This window comes from Lithobates pipiens, unplaced genomic scaffold (assembly GCF_037356315.1).
Source record: "Lithobates pipiens isolate NorthernLeopardFrog02 unplaced genomic scaffold, aLitPip1_a1.2 Scaffold_13, whole genome shotgun sequence".
Taxonomy (NCBI): domain Eukaryota; kingdom Metazoa; phylum Chordata; class Amphibia; order Anura; family Ranidae; genus Lithobates; species Lithobates pipiens.
In genome coordinates this window covers 404,657,112-404,675,835 of record NW_027507718.1, presented here as the reverse complement: position 1 = coordinate 404,675,835, position 18,724 = coordinate 404,657,112, and the positions used below count along the sequence as shown (strand labels likewise).

The 18,724-nt window shown below is 42.3% G+C and overlaps 1 protein-coding gene across 3 annotated transcripts in view; it reads left to right on the top strand.

Moving 5' to 3' along the window:
• The window catches only part of CRACD (capping protein inhibiting regulator of actin dynamics), a 240,215-nt gene that overhangs the window by 154,987 nt on the left and 66,504 nt on the right, over positions 1 to 18,724 (top strand). The gene's annotated exons all lie outside the window — the stretch shown is intronic.

The window sequence follows — 18,724 nt, the reverse complement described above, 5'->3', positions numbered from 1 at the left end:
AAATAGTTTCAATTAACACATTCGCTCTTGCCGCCCAAAAGGCAGAAACTGCTCTGGTGGAGTGCGCCCTGACCGCCAAAGGGGGTTCCAGCCCCTTTGTCCTGTACACCTTGTGAATGAGTCTAACGATCCATGAGGCAATCGTTCTTGCTGACGCCTCCTTGCCTTGGTGTTTGCCCCAGGGAATTATAAACAGCCTGATGGAATCCCTGAATGATGCTGTGGCCTGCAGATAGCATTTCAAAGTGGAGGCAATGTCTAGCTCATGAAGAGAACCAGAGTCCTGTTCTGAAAATGTTGGGAGTGCCCAAGGTTCTGACATGTTTAAGGATGATGCGACTTTGGGAATAAATCCTCGCACTGTTCTGGGTTCTACTCTGTCCGGATAGAATATGATATGATTATGATCTGCTCCTAAAGCTTGGAGCTCTGAAATCCGTCTGCCAGAGGTTATAGCTATCAGGAAGGCTAGCTTCTAGGCTAGATTCCAAAGCGATGCTGACTCCGAAGGGGCAAAAAGGTGGACTGGCTAAGGACTCTAGGATAATAGCAAGGTCCCAAGTGGGAAAAGATTGTTTAGTTGGCGGTCGGATCTTTTTGACAGCTTTGAAGAATTGTATTATTAATGAGTCCTCGGCCCATCTTCTACTGGTTTGCCAATGAAAATGCTGATACCTGTACTTTTAGTGTACCTAGTGCAAGACCTAGGTCTAGGCCTGCCTGCAAAAACTCAAGAATTTGAGAGGATGATGGGGAATCTAGATCACAGCTTCTGCCAATCATGAAGGCCCTGAACTTTTGTTTGTGGATGGTTTTCTTGCCTTGAGCGGGGTTGCGATCACTTTGTTGGAACACCCTAGAGATTGGAACCTTTCCCTTTCAGCTGTCAGATGTGAAGATCCAGCCTGCGGGGATCTGGAAGGGTGTGACATCCTTGCGAGAGGCGAAGAGGTATTATTGGAACCTTGACTGGAAGTCGGGTACTTAGATACATTGCTGTGGGGAACCAAGGGCGTGTTGGCCAGTACAGTAGGACCGTTATCACTGTCAAGGTTTCATAATCATAAGCCTTGACAGGAATCTTGGAATGAAAGGCCGTGGAGGGAAGGCATAGGCCCGATTGCATGCCCAGGGGGCTGAGAGGGCATCTAATACCTCCGCTTGGGGTTGAGGAAGCCTTGAGATGCACCTTGGAAGCTTGGTATTGAGTGCTGTTGCAAATAGGTCTATCTCGAGGGGACCCCACTGGTTCACTATCCAGTCGAAAATCTCCGGGTGTAGAGACCATTCGTTGGCATCCGCAAACTTGCGGGAAAGGCGGTCGGCCCTCAAGTTGAGATGGCCGGGCAGATAAACTGCCCTCAGGTCCTTTAGATTCCTTTCTGCCCAGAGTATTATGGGTTCCACCTCCTTCAGGAGGGACCTGCTGCGTGTCCCCCCTTGCCGGTGTACATAGGATACCGCAGCCCTGTTGTCCATTCGGAGGAGAACAGGTTTCCCTGTAATCTCGAACCTTAGGGCTAGTAACGCAAGGTAGGCCGCTCTGACCTGCAGGACATTCGACACCAGGCCTGTTGTATGGAAGGACCATCTACGCTGCACTGAGATCCGGTTGCAGTGTGCTCCCCAACCTGCTGCACTGGCATTGGTATTAACTGTGATCCAGTCGACATGCCCTAACGGCGTGATTTCAGAAGTGTCTGTTTCTTCATCTACCAATGCAGACTCCTGAGCATCAAGGTCGTCAAGTGTATGGGTTGGGATAGATACCACCTGTTCCACAGTCTTTTGCCAGCAGTAGAAGGTCGTCCAAGTAGTGGCATACCCGAAGCCCCAATTCTCTCAGAGGGGCTATGATGGCAATTGGGGTCTTTGTGAAGACTCTTGGCGATGCGCAGAGGCCCAATGGAAGACTCTGGAATTAGAGATGTACCTGCCCCACCGCCAATCTCAGATACTTCTGGAAAGGAGGGAGTTTGGGTATATGCAGGTAAGCGTCCTGCAAGTCTATTGACAACATCCAGCCCCCTGATTGGTCTACACAAATAATCGTTCGTAGTGACTCCATTTTGAATCTTACTAGGAAGAAATAACGATTTAGACTTTTTAGGTCTATCACGGGTCTCCACCCTCCATTTCTCTTGGGGACTGGAAACAGGGTTGAGTAAAAACCCGAAAATCTCTCTGATGGAGGCACTGGAACTACCGCTTGCTGTTACTGCAAGGAGAGAAGAGATTGCTGTAGCACTTCCGTTTTTTAGGGGGGAACCTTGACACCCTTGTCAGGGAGAAGAGGACCTTGGGAGGTTTGTCTAGGAACGGCCCAAAATGGCCATATTTGACTGTGGAGACTACCCAAGAATCCCTGCACTTTTGCTCCCAGATCTTTGAGAAGTGTTTTAGCTTGGCCCACACAGGAATCGCTTGGGCTGGCCAGGCGTCGAAAGGATATAGTAGAATCCTGTGGGTTAGGCATTGGTCTCTGTCTTCGGGTTTTGAGGAACGTGGACTGTGTGCTTTCCCAATTATGCCTGAAGCCTTTTCCCTGCCTGGACTATCGGTAATCCTTATTCTTGGAGTATTGGAATATAGGTGCGATTGTCCTGGAGCACCTAGATCACCTGTCTTGGGGTAGCAGGCCTGATTTTCCACCAGTGACTCGAGAGATGTCCTTGTCCAGTTTTTTTCCCCCAAACAAGGCTTCACCATCAAATGGTATCTTGCACCAGTTCTGTTTGGAGGCGATATCTGCTGCCCACGGTTTCAGCCACAAAGCCCATTTGGCCATAACTGTGTGGAGCATTGCCCTTGCGGAGCAACGAATTGAATCGATGACGGCTTCACCAATAAAGTCTGCTGAGAACTTCAGCTCATCCAAGGCCTTGATTATATCCTCCTCTGGGATGTCCTGTTGGACTGCTGACTCTATATTATCTGTCCAGACGCGTAGCGCATTGGACACTGATGTCAGGGCTATGACAGGTTTACAGGCGTTGTCTGCCATCTGGAGTCTTAAAAGAAGTTGAGTCTTCCGGGGGCAATGTGACATTCTTTGCCAACCTTACCACTGCTGCATCGACCACTGGAGAACCCTCCAGCATTGCGGAATCAGGCTATGAGAGAGGGAATAACTTTCCCAACCGATTAATAGAGAACATTTTCTCTGTCTTTTCCCACTCTTCCTCAATCACATCCCTGATCTCGTCCATGAGAGGAAAAAACGGAGATCTGACGTTTGAGAAAGGGGAAGTACGATTTAGACTTCTTAAACCTTTGTGTTGGTCTCTCCCAGCCGATCGCTTGTTTAGCTGCCTGTACATAAGGCTGGACCATAGCGAAAGCAAAGCCAGAGGCATCTAGGTCATCAGATGATTCCTCTGAGATGGCATTCTCTTCCTGATGTTTAGAGGAGGATGCCGGCGACAGACGAAAAATTCCACTTGTGGACATCCCCGGGATGGAAGCCTCAGCCTCAGCCGTTTGCTCCTGAGGAGGAGACGCTGGTTGTTGCGTCATCATTGTGGCTACCAATTCCGCAAGGGAGTCCTTTACTGCTTTCTTAAGTAGGTCCGCCATTTGCAGACCTTCAGCTGCATCGTCCCTGAGGCAATCTCAAACAGATCAGTTTGTCTGAAAGTGGGGCAGCTCCACATGCCTGACATCTTGGAGATCTAGGTCTCGGGGAGCATGAGTGATGGCGCCTTTTTGGCCGATGCTTTCTGCCACTTCTATAATCCCCATGCCAGGACGACCTGTCTCTGCTGTGACTAGAGTCATCATCGCCTTCATGTCGCCTTGAGGTCCTCTTAGACATCTTCTGGCGTACAGGACTGAAATACATAAAGTACCAGCCTGAGTGCACTCTTTTTTTTTTTTTTTTTTAAAGTGTATCAACTTACCTGGACGTAGGTCCTTACCTCAGGTGTAGAGTAGGATCTTGTGCGGGTGGCGAATGGCTCATACTAGACGGATTAGCAGAAGCAGCAGCTAAGAAAAGAGTTTTAGAGGAGAAAAATCAACCAACCGTGTCCTTGACTGGAAAAAAGGGACTTTAATAAATACATCTAAAATACGTCTAAATCTACATTTTGTCCTCCTGTCCTTTTTTTTTTTTTTTTTTTTTTGGGGGGGGGGGGGATTTAAATTATATATATATTTAAAATTTTTTATTTATTTATTTATTTATTTTTGTAAATAAAATAACTTATTTAATTATTATTATTATTATTTTTTTTGTAAATAAAATAATTTATTTAATTATTTTTTATTAATTTTATTTAATAATTTAATGTTTATTTAATTTTATACTATTTAATTAATTAATCCATCTTCTCTTTTTTTTTTTTTTTTTTTTTAAAACTCAGAGTTGCAGTTCTCCCTGCAGCCACAGGCGTTCCACTGAGGCCATCAGGGAGATAAACAGTAGAACAGGAGAGGCAGGGCACGCCTCTATCCTGTCTTTGAGATTTTGAGGGCACAGACGTCACTGTGCCCTTATCAAAGATGGCCGCCGCGGCCTCCGAATCCACTGCGCATGCGCCGATCGGCGGACCAGTAAGCTAGAAGCCTCACGCCGCCGGCGCATGCGCAGAGCACGGCGGGGAACGCCGAAAGTTAAATAAAACGCCGGCGCTGAGCGCGCGCGGCTCCTATGGAGCCGGGAATGGCGACAGGGGCTAAGAGGGAGATTGTCTGAGAGAAACCAACAAATGGGAGGTCAAAAGAAAAGAAACAAAGAAAGAAATGGAAGGTTGGGGAGGGGAAGAGAGCAAAAGAGAGAGGGAAGAGAAAAGGGAAAAGATAAAGATATAAAACCTAAAAAAAGGGAAAGGAAAGGAAGGAAGAAAAGAGAGAAGGGGAAAAAACAAAGAAATGTAGAAATAGCTGCTGCCTCCGTTACCATGAATGAGCTGGTGCCTGATCAATTTGCAGATAAAGCTCTTACTTAAGAGACAAACTGCTTGTCCCAAAAGATCCTACAGAAGGGACTTCCAACCTTATAAGCGCATTTAGCTGCCCAAGAGAAGGAACTGCGTCCGGGAGAGGCTTGAACCCGGACGGACGCTGCCGAATGCAGAAGGTAAGGACGCCGACCAGGATTCACTGCCATGAGGTATGAGGAAAAAAAGGAGAATGCGGGGGCTGTACTAACCTTTTCTTTTATAATATTCACTAGTCCTGAGGGAGGAGCCAAGGCGGAGCTTGTCACAGGTATGCTGCCATGGAGGCACCAGGAAAATAATTTTAGGCCAGAAGATTACGTAAAATCCCCAAAATATTATTTTTATTGTTTTAAAAGCAGACACCCTAGAGAATAAAAGTTTGGTAATTCAATTTTTTTATGTTACATGACATTAGTGCAACTGTTTATGAAAGGCAACATATCAGTAAAAAAAAAAATTCATTTCTGGACACATAAATGCAATTTATTACCTATTTTGGTAAAATATAAAGGATGAGGTTGTGCCGAGTAAATAGATACCCATGTCAAACTTTAAAATTGCAGGTGCCTGCAATGTTTTAAGAGCCCCTACAGGTCATCAGTTATTGTTACACAGGAGGACTGGTGCTAAAATTATTGCTCTCTCTGGCGTATAAGCTGATATATAACAGATGTAGAACAATCACTGTTTTCATATGTAGGTCCAATGCACACATTTTTTTGTAGGTGTGGGTGTTGGCTTTAATCATTTTTTTTTTTTTTATATATGTCTCCTTATATATTTAAAAATGTTTTATTTAATTTTTATTTATTTTTACATACCCGTATATACTCGAGTATAAGCCGAGATTTTCAGCCTCTTTTTTGAGGCTGAAAGTGCCCCCCTCGGCTTATACTCGAGTCATCGCTGTCTGCCCGCTCGATCAGCGTGTCGAGCAGACAGACAGCGGCCATTCTACTATTCAAAAGCCGCGCCTCCGGCTCCGCCTTCGCCTGTGATAGGCGGAACACTGAATTTCCCAGCAGCCTGTGTTCCGCCTATCACGGACATCGTATCATCCTCGTACTACGGACGAGGATGATACGACGTCAGTGATAGGCGGAACACAGGCTGCTGGGAAATTCAGTGTTCCGCCTATCACAGGCGAAGGAGGAGGCGCGGCTTTTGAATTTTACAATGGCCGCCGAAGAGGGCACGGGACGGAGGCAAGGCAAGGCAAGGCAAGGCACGGCACGGCACGGGACGGGACGGAGGCAAGGCAAGGCAAGGCACGACACGACGGCAAGGCACGGCACGGCACGGGACGGCACGGGACGGAACGGAGGCAAGGAGGCAAGGCACGGGACGGAGGCTCGGGACAAAGGTAGGCTGGACACACACACACACACACACACACACACACACACACACACACACACACACACACACACACACGGATACACACACACACAGGGATGGGTGGATTGATGGAGACACACACAGGGATGGGTGGATGGATGGAGACACACACAGGGATGGATGGATGGATGGAGACACACACACACACACAGGGATGGATGGATGGATGGATGGAGACACACACACACAGGGATGGATGGATGGATGGACACACACACACACAGGGATGGATGGACGGACACACAGGGATGGACGGACACACAGGGATGGACGGACACACAGGGATGGACGGACACACACACAGGGATGGACAGGCATGTCTCACCCTCGGCTTATACACGAGTCAATAAGTTTGCCAGTTTTTTTGGGGGTAAATTGGGGGCCTCGGCTTATATTCGGGTCGGCCTATACTCGAGTATATACGGTAACTTTTATTGCTTTCACTTATGAGAACCAATAGCCCCCTATATGATATCATATATGTGACAAGTTTTCTATATGGAGACACCCAGGGTCTATTAGACCAGTGTTTCTCAACTCCAGTCCTTCTGGCGCCCCAACAAGTAATGCTTTCAGGCTCTCCATTATTTTGCACAGGTGATTTGATCAGTTTAAATGCCTTAGTAATTACCACAGCCATTTCATCTGAGGGAAATCCTGAAAACATGTCCTGTAGAGAGGACTGGAGTTGAGAAACACTGTACTATATCCTAGATCAGTGATGGCGAACCTTGGCACCCCAGATGTTTTGGAACTACATTTCCCATGATGCTCAGCTTGCGCTGCAGAGTGCATGAGCATCATGGGAAATGTAGTTCCAAAACATCTGGAGTGCCAAGGTTCGCCATCACTGCCCTAGATGCCTCCTCTCTGATCCACTGCAGCTGATGGAACACAGACCATGTTCCATCAGCTGCTTTCCCCAGCACTGATCCTGGAGAATGACAGCTCCCGTCCAGGAAGTGGCGTCATATACATCACTTCCTGGTTTGTTTACAGGAAGGAGGCTGAGCAGATTGAGTGCGACTGACCTCCCGTCGCCCTTCCCAGTGATACCTACCATGTAGAGTTGCCACCTCATCCCTTTAAACCTGAACACATATGAACTACACAGGTTCTGAGGCTAATTTCATGCAGATAAGGTACCAAGTGAGTTTAATTATCACCTTAATCATCCACAGAAACTGTGCAATTAATATGTGTTCGGTTTTAAAGGGATGAGGTGGCAACCCTACCACCATGATAACACCGGACCCGCAGGTATCCATGGCAGGAGAAGGTACATCGCAGCGGTAGTGGAAGTGATAGGGCGCTTCACAGCTGCTTGTATCACTTCCACAAGAAAGCTGACAGTTTTTGTCCTCCCCCCCCCCCAATCCTGGCATCCTAAGGCAGCTGCTTAACCACTTGCCAACCTAAGCACGTTGATATACGTTGGCACAATGGCAGCGATGGCTAAATGGGCGTACCTGTATGTCCTCTTTAAGTGGCAGGGCTAGCATGATCCCCTGATGAAGTCACGTGACTGTGACAAAATCGAGATACCGGAAGTGATGTGGACAAGCTTGCTGCTTGTTTTTGTTTGCCAGTTTGTTACTGCTCAATGTGAGTACCTGCTTTTTACCCATTGTTATCAAGAAATACTTTGCAAAAAATTACTACACTATCGAGCATCCCTCTTGCCTTATTAGTGAGGTTCACCTGCTCCAGCGATCTTAAAGGGGACGCTGCCTGCTATCAGGACCAGCAACACCGGAGAGAACATATTGGGGATGTTTACCAGGGGACACACAGTGGTTCCATAACAAAGATTCTTATAAAAGCTGTTACCTTACAGCAGTAAGGTAAGGGGACACCCATATACCTAGCTTCACAGAAGGGGAGAAGCCACCCATCACCAGCACTGCACTGCAGAAAAGGTTTACCAGCACTTTATATATATTATTTTTTTGGATTGATATTCAGTAACCATAATATTACTACTATATTTTAGAAATAGGAACTTTTTCACAGACATTTATCTATTATTATTTTTAATGTTGGATATACTGCGATTCATTATATATATTAGCATTTCACAGCAGAAAACGTTTACCAGCACTTTATATATATTTATCTTTTTGGATTGATATTTAGTCACCATGAGTTGCACTATAATTTGGAAAAGGAACTTTTCATGGACATTTATCTACTCTATTCTTTTACTGGATATACTGCGATTCATTATATATATTATTATTCTATTTATTTCAGCTAGGGAGTTCTATTTATTTATTTATCTGCGTTTTTTGCACTTTATCTAAGCTTTCATGCGTTTTATTGCCTTTTGTTAGTGTGGTTTAGTAACCTGTCCACGGAGCACTCTTGCACTTTATCTTTTATTTGTACAGCGTGGCACTATCCTATTTTTCTAGCATGCGCACCCGCTGCGTACAGCGTGACCGTACCTGTGGAAGCCGTGGACTTGATGTCCACTGGTGTCCTGGCAATCGTATCACGGAGCCGCATAATGGGGAGATGCCTATCTAAACAAGGCATTTACCCGTTCTGCCTAATGACTTGACAGAGATCACTACTCCCTGTCATCAGGAGCAGTGATCACTGTCATGTTAGTTGTAGCCCATCCCCCCACAGTTGGAATCATTCCCTAGGACACACTTAACCCCTTGATCGCCCCTACTGTTTAATCCCTTCCCTGCCAGTGTCATTTACACAGTAATCAAGGCATTTTACACCACTGATTGTTGTATAAATGACAATGTTCCCAAAATAGTGTCAAAAGCGTCCGATGTGTCCAAATCGCAAATCTCCGCCATTACTAATAAAAAAATAATAATAATAAAAATGCCATAAAACTATCCCCTATTTTGTAGACGCTATAAATTTTGTGTAAACCAATCAATATACGCTTATTGTGTTTTTTTTTTTTTAACAAAAATATGTCGAAAAATACATATCAGCCTAAAGTGAGGAAAAAATGTTTTTTTTTATATATTTTTGGGGGATATTTATTATAGTAAAAAATATAACTTTTTTTCCAAAATTTTATAGTGCAAAAAATAAAAACCGTAGAGGTGATTAAATACTACTAAAAGAAAGCTCTATTTGTTGGGAAAAAAGGACGTAAGTTTTTGTTTGGGTGCTCTGGTAAGGAAAGGGGTAAAATCTTCTGGGCTGAAGCGGTTAAACAACCTTATGGTTGCGCTGGCCCTGACTAAACCACCACAAAAACATGGTCTAAATCACAAAAAATTACCAAACATGTAAAGGTGATCCACCAGCAGAAGCTTCTAAGTAAAACAGGCAAAACCATTTCTTATTCTTTTCAGTATTTTATGTCATTTAAAGTTAGTTGAAGGTAGTTGAAATTGCTAGACATTACTGTATATATGGGCTGCATTTGAGAAGATATTGTACAATAAAAGATACCCATGGAAACGTGTAGATCTGACCCAGTTGTCCAACACCCCAGTGATTTGGTGACAACAGTATTTATGCACTCCCAAAGGACCTGCATTGTAGCGCACCATAAGGCACAGCAGCTCACTAGAAAAATCACCAGAAAAAATAGTGCAGACCCAATATTCTTTGCTTTCTGGTGCTTTGGCAGCCCATTTAAATGAATAGACTGCCTTATTGCAGCTTACATTAAAGTAGAACTAAATGCAAAACTTTTTTTTGTTACCTTTTGAATAGAGTAAGGGAGGGTTATAACCTATCATTTTAATATTTCTCACCATCTGTGTTCCGTAAGGGACATTTCCTTTCCCCTCGAATCCCTCCAAAGTGAGGGAATCCCTGGTTGTCACCAGGGTATCAGAACCAGTGTCCCCATTGGAAGATGCCCCCTCTTTTCCTGTTCTGGTGACAGCCCAAAACAGTGGATTTTCTTTCACTTTCCCTCTTGTCGATAATGGTAAACAGGACAAATAGAGAGGATGAATCTCCTTAATGGAGGCACAGACAGAAAAAAACTATTATACTTATTTATTTTTTTCAGCCATTAAGACACTTGTATAATTATATATATATATATATATATATATATATATATATATATATATATATATATATATACTCACCTTTTAGGTATAATATCTCCCCTGAATTTTGGTTTTCGAAAATGAAGTTATAAAAATTGACGAGGGCTGGTTCCATCTTGCTTGTGGACATGTGAAGCCCACAAGCATTAATTTCCTGGATGCTGTGAATGCTGAGCTCCCAGTATTCACTGCTCGTTCGCGCACACGCTTGGTGTTAACGGCGTGGAGCGCCGTAAACTCCCAGGTTGCCATTACAACAGCAGCGGCGTTGTCAGAAGTTCCTGCCCCATTGTGATGGCAACAAAACCAATACAAAACAAACTCAGATAATGCAAAGCTCATTACATGTAGAGAGCAGCAGAGGGAAGGTAATAAAAACGAAGCGGTCTGGCTGAATTTTAATAGCAAGAAATTGAAACATAAAAAACTATTTAACTACTTGTTTAGATATTTAAATTGATATATATATATATATATATATATATATATATATATATATATATATATATATATATATATATATATATATATACAATATATACATTTTGCTGCATGCCCTCATTTAAAATGGCGCTTTTCGATACGCCCTCATCACGAGACCGCCGTCATGCATCACATGACGCCTTTTACGATCTCTCGAGATTTCGCTGCGACGGCGTTCCGCACTGAATCCTGGGAAGCACGACACTTAGCTCCCAGGAGACAGTGCGCCACAGGGGAAAAGATTATACACGCCTACTTCTGCGAGAGTGAGAAACAAAAAGTGCCACTATAAAGACCAATACAAAGGTAAATATAGCAACAAAAAAATTTTTTTTGTTCATTTGAACATATGTTCATAGCACTGATGGGGTTAAGATTAGGTTAATAATTTGTTTGGACCTCCGCTTTAATATTGTACTACAGCTGTACAGCTACTACATCTATATTATACTACAACTCTACAGCTCATATGTGTGTGACATCAGATCTCCACCTCCTGCTTTCTACTGCTGAGAAAAATCCTTTGATCTGTGTGTCTTATGCCCTGTACACACATTCGGACTTTCCGACGGAAAATGTGCGATCAGATCTTGCTACCAGAAAATCTGATTGTGTGGGCTCCATCTGACTTTTTCCGTCGGAATTTCTGACACATAAAGTTTGAGAGCAGGATCTAAAATTTTCCCACAACAAAATCCAATGGTTTAAATTCCAATTGTGTGTAGACAATTCCGACGGACAAAGTGGCACGCATGCTCAGAATAAATGATGAGATGAAAGCTATTGGCTACTGCCCTATTTATAGTCCTGTCGTGCCTGTTCTACGTCACCGCGTTCTGAACGATTGGATTTTCCGACAACTTTGTGTGACCGTGTGTATGCAAGACAAGTTTGGACCAAAAAACGAACAGATTTTGTCGTCAGAATGTCCGACCGCGTGTACAGGGCATTAGAGCTTATGCAAAGGAAATGATTGTCTTTAAACATGTAGAACCTATATAGGAGGATTTGCTATATCTCTGTGTATTACCTGAGGCGAGTCACTTCACTTCACTGGGTATATGTCAGGGTGGATTTGATGTAAATCAGGCCATTTGATGGCGTCCCAGAACGAGAACCGACCCGCCATCATTTGATGGTGGGCGGGCGGCAAGCAGTTAATATATCAATTTTATATCAATTTTACATAAGTTTGTAAAAAATTGTTTGTGCTTCTAAGAGAGTTATTTACTCTTCTATGTGCCTCTAAAAGTCCAAATTTCTGTTTATTATCATTTTTTATGCACTCAACATAGGAACTGTTTTCTTGGCAGCACAGTGATTAAGTGGTTAGCACTTCTGCCTAGCAGCACTAGGGTTGTTGGTTCAAATCCCAACTACAGCACTACCTGCCCTGAGTTTGCATGTCCTCCCTGTGCCTGCATGGGTTTCCTCCAGGTAGTCCGGTTTCCTCCCACGCACCAAAGACATGCTGGTAGCGTGACTGGCTCCTGTTCAAGTTGGCGCTTGTATGTGTATGTATGAATATGAGTTAGGGACCTTAGATTGTAAGCTCCTCGAGGGGGGGGGACTGATGTGATTGTTCAATATATATGTAAAGCGATGCATAAATTGATGCATAAATTGATGCATAAATTGACAGCACTATATAAGTACCTGTAATAATAAATGTACTCACAGGGATGTTGGCACACAGCAGCATTGACTAAAACAATTTTTGTTCAAGACTGAAGGCAAAAATAAAGTTCACCTTTAGGAAAGGAAAATGAGCAAACTTTATGACTTTATCACAGTTGTTGTTTTTACCAGATAGCATTAGTATCTCACTATTGATTTTATTTGTTGACTGTAACTTTTTAATAATATAGTAACTTTTTAATAATATATTACAAGAGCGCAGTCTATAGTAATGGCAACCAATGAAAAATCAACTTTAGGCAGCTTGGAATGTGCAGATAATCTCATTTAATGAGGTAAACATATCCAATCAGTATTTATTGTTCTATTGGCTTTAAAGAAAGGATGAAGTTGCATTGGTTGGAATATTTTACTCTTTGAAATATTGCCGCTCTATGGAATGCCTTTTTTAAATAAGCAAAAACGTTTTTACATTGGCCTTTAGTCCAGACATTGAAAACACTAAATGACTAATTTGGCACAAGTAGCATTACAATCAGTGATAACATTGCTACTTTGTAAATACATTGGAAAGTGCTGAGCAATCTTTATATACAGTCGTGCCAATTTTCTATTTGTACACTTTTGTGCATGGGACACACCTTCAGGCTGTGTAACTGTCCATTTATGGAAAGGAATAGGATAGTACTTACAGTCTGACCATTTGTATATGTGTGTTTATGATCACAAAATTTTCTAGTGTTGGCAAAGTAATGGAGTTTGCAAAAAATCATGTTTCTAAAACCATCCATGGTCCTGAATATTTAGATTTTCTTTATGAGGCTTCCGAATTAAAGTGGAACTAAACTCATTGATTTAAGGGCCGGTTCACACCAGACGCAGTTCCGTTCAGTTCCGTGTGCTTTTTTTCTGCGCTAAAAATGCATGCACAGTGTTTTCCATGTATTCCAATTGCTCTAGTTCACACCATGCAGTCAGTTTCTGGTCAGTTTCCAGTCAGTTTCTGGTGCAGAAACTGACCGGAAACTGACCGGAACTGACTGTATTGGTGCAGAAAAAATGGAACTGCATGGAACTGTATCTGGTGTGAAGATACACTTATTTGGTTCAGATGGCATCAAGCGTGTGTGGTCGCAACCAGATGAGGTGGTGGGAGTGTCATGGTCTGGGGCTGCATGAGTGCTGCCGCCACTGGGGAGCTACAGTCCATTGAGGGAACCATGAATGCCAACATGTACTGTGACATACTGAAGCAGAGCATGCTCTTCTCCCTTCAGAGACTGGGCCGCAGGGCAGTATTCCAACATAATAACAGCCCAATACACACCTCCAAGACCACCACTGCCTTGCTAAAGAAGCTGAGGATAAAGGTGATGGACTGGTCAAGCATGTCTCCAGACATTGAGCATCTGTGGGGCATCCTCAAACGGAAGGTGGAAAGGAGCAAGGTCTCTAACATCCACCAGCTCCATGATGTCGTCATTGAGGAGTGGAAGAGGATTCCAGTGGCAACCTGTGAAGCTCTGATGAACTCTATGCTCAAGAGGGTTAAAGCAGTGCTGGAAAATAATGGTGGCCACACAAAATATTGACACTTTGGGCCCAATCTGGACATTTTCACTTAGGGTTGTACTCACTTTTGTTGCCAGTGGTTTAGACATTAATGGCTGTGTGTTGAGTTATTTTGAGGGGACAGCAAATTTACACTGTTATACAAGCTGTATACTCACTAATTTACATTGCAGCAAAGTGCCATTTCTTCAGTGTTGTCACATGTAAAGATATAATAAAATATTTACAAAAATGTGAGGGGTGTACTCACTTTCGTGAGATACTGTATATAACAATGTATGCACAAATATTGACTCCACAACATGCCTATTCTGAGTAGCAAGGTGTAAAATGAGTATGCAACAGTCCAATCAGTGCAAACAAACAAATAAAAAAAAAAGGAACAAAAAAATAAAATAAAAAATAAAATTGTGTCCCCAAATGGGTGATCCAAAACATTGAAGTACATGCATGAAGGGAGCCAACTTCCCCAAATCCTCCATGAAGGAGAGCAATTATAAGAAATGGCTGCTTATCACAACGATTTGGCTTCCAAATGGAAAAGACAAACAAGCTTTAGAGAGTGTTTCCCCAAAATATCCACATACAGTATGTAGTAGTCATCCCGGAGCTCTCCAGTCCAGATTCCACTCACGGTAGTGGAACATACAAAATACAATTACTCAAAGCGTAATACTGTATACCAACATGTTTATTAAAAATGATGACGTGCAATCAGTTTTGTAGTTAAAAACAAGTATCTCAATAGGATAAAAAGTTGCAGCATGAGCCTTAAAGACAGCGTTCACAGTTCAGCTGGTGGCCGGTAAGCACGGTGACATCACGTCTGCTCCCACCCAGCATGCCGGGAATGTAACTATTTTTTTAAACCATTAAATTGATGCGTTTAGTTCTGCTTTAAACCTATGATCTCTATTATTAGTTTTCATAGAGTTATTGCCATGCCAATACTTAGTTAACTGGGAATCACTATAACAATCTTTGTAGTCTGAGCATTTTTGTAGTTAAATCTGTACTATTGCATTTCTATTGTATCACTTCAGTGTCATTTCAGAACTTTTACAAAAAGAGTTTCAAGGACCATAAAAAACACCTCCAGTGACAGAGAACAAATCATTCTATTCATCCTAGTACCTTATTATTACCCTGATCTCCATAAGGTATTTATAGACTGCTGGGGGGGGGGGCTAGAAAATTTGATTGGTAACCAATTTAGCAGTTCCTGATCCAATGAAGGGCATAATTAACCACTTTCACTTCGAAAGATTTCACCCCTTCATGACCAGGCCATTTTTTGTTATTCGGCACTGCGCTATTTTAATTGGCCATTGCACGGTCATGCAACACTGTACCCAAATTAAATTTATATAATTTTTGTTCACACAAATAGAGTTTTATTTTGTAATATTTGATCACCACTGTTTTTTTATTTTTTTATTATATAAACAAAAAAAGACTGAACATTTTGAAAAAAAGAAAAACAATATTTTTTACCTTCTGCTTTAAAACATATTCAATAAAAATAAATTGTAAAAAAAACTCCAATAAGCTTATATTAATTGGTTTGTGTGAAAGTTATAGCGCTATATACTTGATTACTATCTATCGGCGGTCATCAGCAACTTATGATTGGATTGTAATAGTGCGGCGGCCAATCTAACACTAACTGACACTTTGAGGAGACTGGCTGACATCACCAGTAACACTAATACAGTGATCAGTGCTAATACTGAACACTGTCACTGTACTAATGACGCTGGGATGGGGTTAACATCCCGGGGTAATCAAGGGATTAAGCGTGTGCCTAACAATGTGTATTGTGTGCAATGTCTGCTGCTTTTTACTAAATATCGCTTTGTTTCTTCTGTCTGCGAACTACAGTGATTGTTCCCTCCTCACAGAGGGGTGGGCGGTAATGACCATAGGCTGGAAACCATGGATAATCAACAAGAATGTTGTTCAAGATACATTCAATCTGTGTCCAATCACATCCCAGGTGAATAAATGTCATCAGCACACCAAGGATTCCTCCAAAGGGTCCAAAGCTTTATTCTATGTTCACATGATAAATATACAGCAATGTTTCGGAGCCACACAGGGCCCCTTACCTGTATCGCTGCTAGCGATACACTTGCCTACATCAGTCACCTGCCTGAGGAAGGGACCTTGCATGGCTCCGAAACGTTGCTGTATATTTATCATGTGAACACGGAATAAAGCTTTGGACCCTTTTGAGGAATCCTTGGTGTGCTGATGACATTTCTTCACTTGGGTTGTGATTGGACACAGATTGAATGTATCTTGAACAACATTCTTGTATCCCACACTGTTGATAAAGGCTCCAACTCCAATCCAACAACATCACTGACCTTGCAAATCAGTTTAAGTCTGTTGGTGTTAGCCACCCTAAGCCTGCTTCTCCAGCATGCCACAGGAAATTGCTGGCCACCACAGACTCATAAAACATCTCCAGCATCACCTGGCAGATGTTAAAAGACTTCAGTCTCCTCAAAGAATAGAGGTGGCTCTGGCCCTTCCTATAGCGCACCCCAGTGTGTTGCTCCAGTCCAGCTTATAATCTATGTGTACCCCCAGATACTTGTAACTCTCTACTACATGCACATCCACATCTTGGATAGAGACAGGGGTCATTGGTGCCTTCCTCCTTCTCAAATCCACAACCATTTCCTTTGTCTTTGTCACATTTTGATACAGATGATTTTGCTCACACCATGTGACAAAGTTCTCCACCACAGTCTCTTCCCCATCCCTAATATATCCCACTACTGCAGAGTCATCAGAAAACTTGTAATGGCAAGACTCTGGTAACTAAAATCAGTGGTATAAACAGGAAAAATAAAGGTAGAGAGAACTGTGCCCTGTGGAACCCCAATATTGCTGATCACCCAATCCGACACACAGTCTTGCAAATGTACATACTGTGGTCTTCCAGACAAGTAGTCTACAATCCATAACACAAGGGAAACATCAACCTGTATCGCTGCTAGCTTCTCACCCAAGAGATCCGGTCTGATAGCATCAAAAGCACTGGAGAAGTACAAAAACATGACCCTCGGAGTGCTTGCAGGCTTATCCAGGTGTGTCTACATGTCATTTAGCATGAAGATGATGATTCCTTTAAATTATTGGCTCTTGTGACTTAGCTGAAAAGACTTTGCATTGCATTATTGCTTGTTTCCTATTTCTGATGTTGAACTTTGTGAATACAAGGACTCACGTCTAACCCATAGCTACAAGTCTTAATCTGATCCCTAGTTATCACTGCTACCTACAAATAAATCTTCACCTTATTACATGTACCAGTTTTGCGTCATATGTTTATACCATCAATTAATCCTTTTGGAGCCCTAGCAAAACTTTCTGGCTAGTCAGTGTACTTGGCTGCATCTGTGACTGTTCTAACTATGCAAGGTGCCATATGGCCCAGATCATTTAGTATTCTACAAAAGGATATTGCATTTTGTATTAGAGAGCTGAAATACTTTACTTGATCAATGGAATTGTGCCATTACAAATCAAAGCAATTTTGCCAGTTAGACCGACCATCTTATGTTGGAGACCACCACTGGTGCATGTTGGCAATTAAAGTAATTACTTACATTGTCATAGAAACAGACACTGCTGTATTAGCATAATTACATATTCGTCCTATTCAGAACAAATCAATTTTTTATCATTACTTGAGTAATCACCATGTATTAGCTGAGATGCGCAGAGAGAGATTGCATGGCAAGCAACCAAGAAAGACAGTAGATAATTAATCAGTGTCATTCTATTCCTGGGCAATGCATTTTCCTGCTTGATTATCCCCTAGTTAGTTTTTTTTTACAAATGAAGACATCTCTTGGCATCTGTAATTGCCATGTGGACCCCTTCTTGAATATGTATTTAAACCATATGGTATTCTTTTTAGAAAAATAGTCTGAACTGTGCCCCATTATTTGATTGGGTTTTAATGGAATAGTTGTTTTTTGCTAGCTGTGCTGTGCCTATGTATACCATGGTATCCTACACATTTAATATAGTTCATAAACCATCAAAATGTAATATAATTCAGTTTGCCAATCCTTAGATGCAGTGGCTGCATTGTTTTTATTTTTATTAGTGTTTGTAGTGTTAGTAGATTTTCTGCTGATTTTTTCCTTCAGATTTACCAAAACCATATAATATGAGGTTAAACCTTAGGAGTTTCAATTTGTATGGAATCAGGCAGGCCCTTGCACTAAATGGTTTTGGTAAATCTGAAGACAAAAATCTGTAGAAAATCTGATAGTGTGTATGGAGACCACCCTAGATGGAGCAGCGTTGTCAGTCTGGGGAGAGGGCAATGAATTTGATTAACAAAATTGAAGCTGAATGGAAGGTAACCCATTTTATGCAGTTACAGCAAAAGCTTTTTTTTCCATTTGGGATAAAGCTAGGTTCACACTTAAGAAACCCTTGTTCTGCAAGTTGGGCAGTCCATTCATTTCAATGGGATGCCCTACCCATAGAAATGCAGGTACAGACGTCACAGACCCCTTTTTTTTTTTTCTATCACACCACACAACTATTTTCTGGCTGTATTTTCCTTTCCTGCGTTTTCTATCTTGTCTCCACTTTTTTTGTGTCGATATATAATATATA